At 39.9% G+C, this 11,292-nt stretch overlaps 2 protein-coding genes across 6 annotated transcripts in view; both read left to right on the top strand.

Moving 5' to 3' along the window:
* Positions 1 to 1,021: 1,021 nt before the first annotated feature.
* LOC118504922 (protein yippee-like CG15309) overlaps positions 1,022 to 11,292 on the top strand; it is a 99,856-nt gene continuing 89,585 nt past the window's right edge. For 2 of the 5 annotated variants that reach the window (XM_036040006.1, XM_036040007.1), the window contains exon 1: positions 1,161 to 1,229. The gene's annotated coding sequence lies outside the window, so the exon portion shown is untranslated. Of the gene's footprint in view, positions 1,230 to 11,292 lie in introns of all 5 variants that reach the window. The other 3 variants (XM_036039997.1, XM_036040003.1, XM_036040001.1) reach the window with 3 other exon arrangements.
* The window catches only part of LOC118504921 (ras-related protein Rab-23), a 56,906-nt gene continuing 46,789 nt past the window's right edge, over positions 1,176 to 11,292 (top strand). The window contains exon 1 of the mRNA XM_036039995.1: positions 1,176 to 1,229. The gene's annotated coding sequence lies outside the window, so the exon portion shown is untranslated. The remainder of the gene's footprint in view (positions 1,230 to 11,292) is intronic.

The following is an 11,292-nucleotide window of genomic DNA, read 5'->3' as shown; positions in this document are numbered from 1 at the left end:
CGCCTGTTCGTATGCAATTCATATTTGGAGTATCATTTTGAGTTCAAGATCTGTAAGCTGGTAGGAATCACGTTCGTCGCATTTTTGGAACCATATCACGGCTTTATTTTTTCTCTTTGAGTTATTGATTTTTAAGATTGGAAATTGCATTGCATACTATCAGGCTTGCAGATACTTCAAACATTGTTAGAGTAAATATTGAGACAGAAGTCTTTCTACATTTGATTTTGCCAAAAAGTATGCAATCTGCACAACACAAAGACTTCAAAAACAGTCAAATACGTATAAGCTCACTTTAAAATCTGAGGGGTTCCTTAGCGGGAGAATTTAGTCCTCTGACGACCGTGCTAAAACACCCAATTGCAGCCTTTTAGGCGCTTTGACTTTTGGTTAACATTCCTAGTCTTAGACCTTAATCGAACTAAGTTTTTTTAAACCTATTCTTTCCTTTTTTAAACTTAATGGCCTGGACAAACTTTTCATGGGCATTTCTCTTATAGATCATGACTGAGAAATTTAAACTTATATTATTAATCTTTGCCTTGAACATATCAGTATTGGACCAAATAGTGTCCAAAGTCTGTGAGTTTTTCCATTTGATCAACTCTACCTTACAGCTCATCAGACGACTTAATAATTTACTTACTTCAATAATGATCTCGGTTTTTCCCTCTCTCTCTCTTCCTTTAGGTAACCGAGCAATCGTGGCGTGCACTGTGCTGTGTTACGCGTTACATAATATTGGTGTGGGTGGCTTGCAGTTCGCAAATAGAATCGCGTTGTTTACGTTTAACCAGCTTGCCCCGCCACATTCCTACCGTACCAGCAACAACAGATCGCTAGCAGCAGATCGTATTCCACGGAATTTCCACACTATTCTACGAGTATCATGAGCTTTTTTCTTTCCGTAGGGTTTTCATGTGGGAGCATGTGTTTGTGCGTATGAGTGTGGGAGGCGGGTGGTATGCAATAGTAGCCGGAGCCGGTGGAAAAAAATAACGATCGTTTATCGATGTGTGTTGATTCGATTACGTTACGGTTGAGTGGTTCAAGGGCGCAAGTGGAAAGATAAAGGGTAGTGTAATCTTCATTCGGAAGAGGCTGCAAGTTTGATAGAGGAAGGCTAGTGGGTGAATTAAAGTGCGCCGGTGCGTGGGCTGGTTAATTTTTCATCCAATCATCAATCAAATGCAGTTGTGGTGGATTCTTCAAGAACATCAAGATTTTCGGTGAGTTTGAATTACGTACAGATACAGATTTCATATTAAAATTGGGATAGTGGCATTAATCCTATATTCATTAGAGCTCACACGCCTGAATGTATACAACGAGACGGATAAGGATGAAATAATCTCTTGGGTGGATAGAACTATGAAAATTGACTCCTTCTACCACTAGATATTGGTTGTTATACCATCAAACATGATCGTTAAATAATGATTGCATACTTTCAGGCGTTGCGGTCTCAAGCTATTCATCTTCAAAAAGAAGGAAGGGACGGTGGCCTGAGTAATACACTTATGCCAGTATATCCCCGCTTTAACGAGACATACCATCTGCCACGGCACTCTCATTACATAATTGAAACAATTTTCATCCACGTGCTTCAGCTATTGCCGGCCATCAATCGCAAAGATAATCGCGAAATGGCAATGTTAGAATGGCAGCCAGAAGAAGAAAACCCCTGGTTGGACCCGGTTTTGACGGCGTGGAAAAACAACGTTCAGCTTTCGGCCCGATGTAATCAAATGAATATTTATGCTGTGAAGCATTCCTGGAAGCGCAACGGTTTCTTAAGCAGGGTCGTTCGGTGCGGTACTTCTCCGTAGAACCAACATTGGCACACAACAGGCAAGCACAGACACAAAGCTCGGTAGCGGCTTTCGGTAGCGCCGGTGTGGTGTTTGCGAAATTATGCTCGTTTGTTGAAACAAAGAAATACGGCCAGCTGTGAGTTTAAGTTTTCGGCGTCGGTTCTGCCGATGCTTTACGACGCCGGTACCATACAGCGCGTGCATTTCACGTTGAAAAATGTACGCTGAAATGCTCCGAGAAGTGTAATAATTTAAGCATGGCGAGCGGCTTTGAGCCTTCTGAAGAGGCGTACTAGACGTGCAAGATTATTATGTATTTATAGGGGGCGGTTTGTTTGATGGAATTGGTGCTATAGCTAGATTTTGGAACAAGTTTAAGGATACTTAGGTGTTATTGGAGAAGCGAAAAGCATCCAGGAAGTTAATATGAGATGTGAAATCAAGAAAAAGTCGATCGTTTGAAGGAGACGACGCAGAACAAATAGTGTCAGTAGTTGAATCATCTTCATCGCAAATCAAGATGAAATCGTGAAAAATAGAGATTTTGTTATTCGAATTGCATACCTTTAGGCGCTCTTTTCCTCCTTCTATCTTCTTTCTTGGCTTAACACTCTCTTAGGTCATGCCCGTCATTAGGGAAGCCTGTCTGGCTTACTAGACTTGTTGATACCGCATAGTTGGGTAGGCAGTCCTCACTATGGGAGAACGACCCAAATGGGATTTGAACTCCGGTCCAACCGTATGAAGAACGTCGCCGTTGTCGCATTTACCACGGGGCCGCCCCTTCCTTCTTCTGTATCACTAGTAATTAAAATCAGTTTAATGTTTTTCAATATGGAAGAAAAGCTATAAATATGTCCCGAAGGAATCCAAGCGAGCAAAGTAACACGCCTAAATTTATGCAATTGTAAAACGCAACGTCGATGTCAGTATATTCAATATTTGAGTTTAATTCTCTGCGGTGAAATTCAAATGTGAGCAGGATTTTCTACTATGTAGTTTACTGTTTGGATTGTGCGTGGGGCTTAAATTTGGTCCTTTGTATTAGGCACTCCTATTACTTTGAACGTGTCGATAGAACTGAGCGCGACACCACCAGTGCGCATCACTTTCGCATTTTATTATTAGCAACTCGTCATTTAGTTATGTTGATAATTGAAATGATAGCTGCCTCCATCCTTCGTAAACTGACAGCTGGTACGTCATAAATCAAGGAAATTGACACTGGCTGCAGTCAATGTATGGCGTCCCGTCGATTGGTACAAAGTACACCAGGAATCATACTGTTAAACAGTAGATGCATGCAACATCTATTCACTGAAAGTGCACAAGCACAGCTGTGTGATGAACATGGGCTCGAAATCACAATCGAGCTCGAGCGGAAACCACCGGCAAACACAACAAATGCTGATGGAAAAATCAATATCCATCCCCGGGGAGGAGGTGTGCCTCTGGTGTGCCAGATCGATTTCCTGGATAGCTCGTTCCCGGGTTAATGCTTCCTTTCGCTCTGCCTTATTCTGTCCACCCTACAACGGACTGTTTGTTGGGTCACGTTTAATCGTCAATCTCGTGTCGGTCGACCAGGCGTGTGCTCCAGGCTGCTACGTGTCAGGCGCTGATAGCCTCGAACGCGTTCTCAAGTTCAGCACCATGAAGCTTCATGCCCGTGGAAAACTCGCAAGTAATGGGTGATGTTGAATTATAAATGACAAAATGTGTGGCTTGCTGGTTTTGATTGCTGTTTGCTGATAAGGTGGACAGTGACGTTTATGAAATGTCTGCTAGGGGAAAGATTTAATCACAGCGGATTGTTCCCGAAACGCAAAGGGGTTTCTTTTTGTGGCAGAATGATGGCATAGGTGTTGCAGACATACGCACACTGCGATGAAGTTTGGTTGTTTTTGGTTAGTAACGCCTGAATGTATGCAATCCTAGTTTAAAGAGCTTGTTTTACTACCTTTTTAAGCTCGGCGTATGACTTTAAGATATAAATTGCATACTTTTAGGCGCAAGCATCGTAAATGATATCGTTACACCATTTCGTGGAAAATTATGTTTCCTTTTTCTTGTCATTACGAATTCCATTTTCTCCCCAACCTTTTCATACAGCCTATTAATTCCCGGATCTCTCGCAATCATACGTACGCATTGTCATTAACAAGCCGTAAAACCCGTGAATCGGATGATTGCCATAGCGAATCGTAATTTTCGTACGCCCGTACGCTGTAAATGTTTTTGTTTGTAAACATTTTCCACCTTTTCTTCGGAAAAACACTCCCCGTTAGCTCTCTCTCTCTCTCGCCATCGCTCTCCAGAACAAAGGTGGAAATACGTTTGAAGTTTCGGTTTCAATTCCAGGAAAATCTCTCTTCGCTCTTCCCAAGGGCAGGAAGCGTAAGGAAAAGCAAACCCCGATGGTCTTTCATATTGGTGGGCACGTTATGCAAATATTTTTGTTCATGGGCGCCGTACCAATTCACTAATGTTTATGTTGCGATTTTCAATTGGCAAGTGGTGGGCTCCTTCGAGCCACATGGTGTTCGCTTTTCCTGATGACAAAAAGGGGACGTGTAAAAGGCCTGTAACAGTGACGTATGTTTGTCAACTGAGAACCTATTTAATATGCAGCTCTCCTGCGAGAGGGTTAGCAACTGCGTTGTTATGAATTTTTGAAGAAGGTTGGGTAAAAAAAATATTTTAAGGCATTTGCCTTGACTCTCCAGAAATACCGATGGAGTTTGAGCTTAGAGTTCTCCATAGATTCTTGGGGTTCGATATAAAAAAATCTGCTTTTAAAATAATTATGCATTTTAATCTCATAAATGGCATAATTTCAAAAAAAAAAAAAAAAACATTAAAGAAACGATAACAGCAGCAGCAGAGTGTCGTCACCCAAAGTCCTTGTTCTCATTTTTCTGGATGCACTCCCTGACGACTGAGAGCATCCGTACTGTCGGTGTGTGCCAATTTTCCATGCTTACCCACACTCGTGCACAAATATAAATGAAGCCGAAAAGCGAAAAGGGAAAGGGAAAAAAAGAAGGAAAACGACCCCAAATCACAGCGCGAGTCTCGTGCCCTTCTGTTCCTGGTGGCCTCAAAAAAATCAAAACACACACACACACACAGAGGACACTAGAGTGGGTTCGTGCCAGAGCTGGGAGAGGAGGAAAAACTGTGTGAATGTCAACGCCATACATTGACCGGACCTGATTTCGGTGGTAGTTTGATGTGTGGAAATTTAGGACTTCTCCTCTCCCCCCCCTCCCGCCCATCAAAATCGGGAGCGAGCGCGAGAGAGAGAGAGAGCGCTGGAAACTATCGAAGCTGCGCAGTACGTTTGTTATTATTATTGTTGCCGTCTCGTTTCAATCGATTTTTCCCTTTGATCGTGTTGGAAAATGGTACAGAACGTGTGTGAGTGTGTGCGAGGAAGAGAATAGTACGCCCTCTGGTGGCCGGTACGCGAAGCTACGGAAGCGAATGGTAGTGGTGTTGTAAGAAGGGCTGCAGTGTAGTGGTGTTTGTGTAGAGGGTGGTTTTTCTGAATGGATCGTTGGCAGGTTGCTGCTGCCAGCTGTTTTGTGTTGTCAAACTTTGAACGCTCTCCCCATCCTCGGGGGGTGGCTGGTTCGTCGAGGGGTTGTATTTTGCTCGCGATGGTTCACCTCGCTCTCGCTCTCTCTCTCTCTCGCAACAATTTTCATCAAACGCGCGCGCAATTGCGTCGAGAAAATGGATTTCCCATCGAGTTTGTGGAGCTGTCGTCACATTGTGTAAAGGAAAACGAGCTGTCGGGGTGGTAATGTTGTACATTTTCATTGTTCAAATCATTCAAAACAATTAAAATATGAGTCAACACTGTAGAGGTTATTTATTTAAAAAAAATTGTGATGAAACCGTTCCTGAAACTAAGGAGTTGATATGATATTAGTTAATAAATTATCAACCAATTAAATATTCGTAGAGCTACCAAGGATACTTATTAGCTTTTGCAAATTATGCTACTATACACAGTATGCCTCCCAAACGTGAGGCTGTTTAATTTTATACCTAATTTATCATGTTTTCTTCTACTTGAAGGTGCAGTTTATTCGATTGATTTGCAACAGATGGCGCAACGTTTAGGACCATACTGTTAATGGTCAATGTTGTTTTATCAGCTTTGATCCCTATTTGTTGCCTAAAATATATATAAAATTTCCTACAACTCCTTATTGCACGGCTCTGTTTAGTTGGAACTTTGCAATCATATAGTGGAATCTTGCATACACTGAAGAGAGATTTGCAACGCGGCTATGGAACTTTTCAATCAGCTGTGGATTTTTTTCTACCGAATGTTTTGTCCAATCCTATTAAACTGTAAATTTGTATAAAGACATTGAATCGTTTGCTTACATTACATTGGTTGGAAATTTTGCTTTAATTCTCTTATAAAACTTTCATTTTCTTTCATCCATAGTTGCCTTGTAAAAATTGACCTCACTGTATGTAAGATTCCATTATATGTTTGCAAAAGTTTCACAACGAGATTGCACTTAGCTATTGTGTATTTGAAACATTCCCCTGAACGACTGAAAAGTTCCATTATATGGTTGAAAACTGTAATACCTTTAAGTCTCTCAATAGTGCAGCAAGCATGCTGTCTGTGCTATTCTGATAATTAGTGCCCTCAATATGAAAACTGGTTATGTACGTGTAGTAGTAGATAGTATGTCTATATTTTTTATCCTTAATGTTTTTCCATGTTTGCTACCCATGTCCGTCTATTGTACAGTTTGTAACAAAGTAACAGAAAATTCAAGTTTGGTTTTGCATACATTCAGGGAGATAATTCCTTGCCAGTTTTGGGCCCTCAATGTCGTAAGATTTTACTATTCTCTCCAGGTTAGGCCATTTATAAAGATGGCCTTGTATGAGACCCGTTAAGGTTTAAGTAACGCTCATAATGTACGTCCCTATGTTTTCCTCGGGCTCTAACACATTCCCCACTTCACCTGGCTTACTAGGTTAGATTAGGTTAATTAGGATTAGGCTAAGATACTAGGTTAGATTAGGGTATTTAGATTGTAAGGGAGTTTTTGATAAGTTTTTAAGGCGAACAATAAATGACATACATAAAACATAATAATAATCAATAGCCAAAACCCCTTAAACAGTGGCTCAATTTAAAAATTAAAAAAAAATTGTATTCACATTTAAACATTATGAAAAACCACTTAAGATATCAGCTAATTTATTTTTATCGTAAAATAAATTAAAAAAGCTTTTAAATCCGAGCTTAGACATAATTCCATGCTGTACTTCAGCAAGAGTATAAAATATCGATATTTAATTATACAGACTTGGTCATGCACTTTTCGCATCGCCCTCAGAAAAAGGTACCGTCTGTTACTGCGCTATCTGAGAAGACGAGCAAAAAGCGTAGCAGCAAAACAACGTAGATGCATTCTGCCGCAGTTACATTACGCAATGCCTCGGATCTTTTCCTCTTGCTCTCTCGCTTCCTTCCGTTCCATTCCATCGTCCAGTCGATTGTAATGCAGCGCTTGTCGCCGTTGTTACTGCTGCTGCTGCTGCTATTCGGTTGCAGTGTTACTGAGGTGCAATTGGAGCCCGCAGTATTGTTAGTGCTTTTATTACAACCACCTACTGTGGTGGCTGCTGCTGCATCCCTGGAGCATCTCCCGCGCGGGAACGGTTCGGGATGCTGCCAATGACACGGAAATGCATCGATTAGTCGTTTGGAAGCGGGTGGTTGCCGATTAGCCGATGACGATGGGAAGGAAGGGTGCCGAAGGTAGGCTGGCATTATGCATTCAAGATGCACCGTTTGTGTCAGGCACAGCCATAGTCAGCTGAGATCGACAGTGATCAGCGAGAGGGTCTGTTGTGTGTGTGTGTGTGTCTGCGCGCGCTAGAAGCAAATCGAAATCAAACGAAACGCGCAAATCTCAATCTCGCTCGGAACTGCACGCGCCTTTACCTACCGTGGGCGCATTTATTACGTGCGAATGTGTCGTGAGAATGAATAATGGGTACGGTGTGGTTGGAATTTAATCGATGATTTAATCGATAGTTTCAACCGTTGGATGTGATGTTGATTGTTGTGCCTCTGTTGTGGAGGAGGGAATGCAAAAATGGGAATGGTGTTTGCATTTTTATGACCCGATTTTGATTTATGCTTACCAGTGCATTGTTGTGTGTACACGCTTCGATGAGTGCGATGAAGGTGAACAAGAAAAGCTTTTAAGCCATACGGTGCTTACAATCAAAAGTTTCTTAATTTATTTAACCTTCGTTTAACTCATTGTTTGGATGATTATAACATGCGTGAAAAGCAAGGTTAAAAGGTATTGAACGAAATTGAAGGTTTTGATTTTTATCTGCTTCCTTCCTATCGAATAAGAGGCTGAAAAAAGCTTCTACAGTTTAACGCTTACTTGGTATGTTATTCAATGGTAGACTAAGTAATAAAGTGATTAAAGATTAAAGTGATTTTACCGAACCCGTTCAAGTTCACCGTAGTTGCTTGCATGCCGTGTGCAATAACTAACATCGTTACATGTAACTGGATTACCATCATCCATCTTCGTATCGAATAAAGCGAATGCAATAAAACGATCACAGCCATCCTCTCAACGTTCGGCATGATGGGATGGAATAAATAATGCATATTTATGGCCTTTCATGAATGCATTTGCCTTTTTTCTTTGTTTTATTTTACGCAGGAAATCAACTAAACGAAATGAAATAGAGCTCTTTGCACAGCTTCAATGTAAATTTTGTCATCCTTAATGTATGCAATTCGCATTACAAAGCCTTTTCCTTTAATATTTGTTATTATTAAAAATGCAGTCAAGGGGACCTGTTTTACTTTGAAATTTTCATTCCTTCCAACTACAATAAGGTAGAATATCATTCAAAATGTTGCCTTACATTTAACACCATCGAGAGTGTCGGCTATACTAATTTATAGCGATCAGGTTTGCCCTTGCTTGTTGGTGGCTCTGTTTCCTATCGCTGTTCGTTTGAAAAGCAAATTAAATAAGAACAATTTGGAACAACGTCTCGCTAATGCATACTGGTCACGCAGGAGTGCGCTCTACGGTGAAAGTATGACTAAGGGAACGCCTTTAGGGGCGGTTAATGTAAATAAAACTATTTACAGTATACACTTGCTTTCGGAGGAACATTAAGCATTTCAACATGGTTGTGGAATCGGAAAGGTTACCCTTTACTTTGCATACTTTTAGGCGAAGGCCCTTATAACGAGAGGCAAGTAAGGAACTTTTGAGAGTAATTTTCAAACATATTACATATATTTAGGCGTTTTCGATGCTCTAGATAAGTTTTCCTAAAATTATGTATTCCGAATGAGAAAACTTCTTTAAAGACGCATTTTTGTTGTTGCAAATAACCCTTTTGAAGGCTTTGTTATTAGCTTGTTTACTCGTTGCATCGAAAAGCGCCGTCGTCTGGGCGTCTTGTTGTGCCAAGGAAACTATAACGTTACTCACTTGGGAAGCCATTCCTAAGCTAACGTAAGGTTTATGGGGCTTTTCCTTCGGGGGGTGTAACTGAAAAACAAAACTGCGCTGAAAACATGCTCAAAAAAAAAATCCTCCCCAAAAACACAACCAGGTCATCCCCAGTAAGGATGATGAAGGTGGTACAAGATTAATGATGGTGATTTCAGTCCAGCATACTTACGATGCTCGGTGTTTTTGTTTCGGTAAGAAAGATTTTTCCATAAGAATAATAGAATGATCCAACATACTTTTTCTTGAAGTGTGAAATGTTATTCCAACCACCATAGTAGCAATAAAATAGTTCCGATGTAAGTGATCCCGATTATTTCTGGAAAGCAACCATAACGGAATCGTTCCCCCCCAATAAAAAAAAAACTGTCATCAAGGTAAAATATTGTTACGATGTGGAATGAAAAGCGAAAGCAGTTGAAACAGTATGGCAATTAAATTCATCAAAAAATATGCATAATGGACTACATCGACCTTCCAGCTCTGGACTACCTCCTTATAAACCTTTCACGATAGAAACGCGTTTCAAATGCCCGTTTCACCACCTATTCGCACTGTATCGTGTGGAGTGAAGCAAAAACAACAAAAAAAAAAGGCTGTGGAGGTCGCACAAATGATCCCGCTCATTTAATTGGGTCTGAGATTAATTTTGCCAACAGGGTCGGTAACACTCTACCCCATGCGACAGGGATGAATAGATTGCTTACTGCTCCGTAAGAAACTCTTGGCACAGAGAAAATGTCTTCCCCACTTGAACAATAAGGATAGAAAGGGTTTTTTTTTCGGGGTATAAAAAAATTAGCTTCGGTTAGCCTTTTCGCGGATTTTGTTTTTCGCAGTAAATGATGGTGATTTATTTTCGGTTTGTTACTGCGGCGTCCAAGAACGACGGTGTGTGTGTGATATTCATTGTTTCATTTATGTTTTCGACTCTTCTTCCTATTGTTGGGTAGCAGCAGCTTTACTTTATTGGTTTCAATTTTAAGATTGTTGTCGCCAATTAGCTTTGGGGCAGTTGAGAAAGAAAAGGTTAAATAATTGAGTGAAAAGGTGCTCAGTGTAGGGGTCAAAAATGGTTCACTTTCGGATTTAAGCTGTTGCAGCTTTTCTGCCAACAAAAGCAATTAATTATTGTTGCTTGTTTCAGTTAGGCTTGAGGAGAGGATGAGAGCAGAGGTGTCCAAAAGATTTTGTTTTAGAAATTAGGGGAAAAAAGTTTAATTTTATAAACATAGTTAAAATTCTGTGGAAATTCATAAAATTCGCCTTTTTTACGACTAAATGTATGGAAAAAGTGTTTAAAAATGTGTTACAAAAATCTATCATTTACTGTAGTTACAGCATACTATAACTACATGCAAAATGGTTTCAGTTTGTCATTTTCATGGCATATTGATAAAGATTTTTGGAAGAATGGAGACATAAGTATTATTCTTTTCATTCTTAAAGAACGGCCTGACTCGGTAGCCGTAGTAGTTGTCGTTATATTATTATATTATTTTTAATTTGCTAATAATAACTCTCTAAAACTAGTTAAATACATTAATTTATGTTTAAGTTAATCAAATATTTATTTTCTTCGAATAAATTGATCTCTTCAAAGAGGTAGCTTATTTAATATAAATTTCTTGTTCTTCTGAGGCAATTTCTATAGAGCTAATTTTGAATAATCCTTGCAATAAAATTGATAGCAGAGAATAAAAGAAATTTATATGTATAAGATTATAATATCATTAACAATTCATTCAATTTTACACCGTGCTTACTGCTCAATTTTTTGAGCCTTTCATACTGTAACGCCTTAAAGTATGCAATCACAAATTGTAAGATTAGTTATCCTAGTCACTCATGACAATATTAGGTGGTTTGACAATTTTTTTCCATTTTTCCAATAACGGTTCGATTAGTCCTAAACAGATCCATATGAAACTAAT

The sequence above is a fragment of the Anopheles stephensi genome, chromosome 2, assembly GCF_013141755.1.
Source record: "Anopheles stephensi strain Indian chromosome 2, UCI_ANSTEP_V1.0, whole genome shotgun sequence".
Lineage (NCBI taxonomy): Eukaryota > Metazoa > Arthropoda > Insecta > Diptera > Culicidae > Anopheles > Anopheles stephensi.
This window is presented reverse-complemented; position numbering and strand designations above follow the sequence as displayed.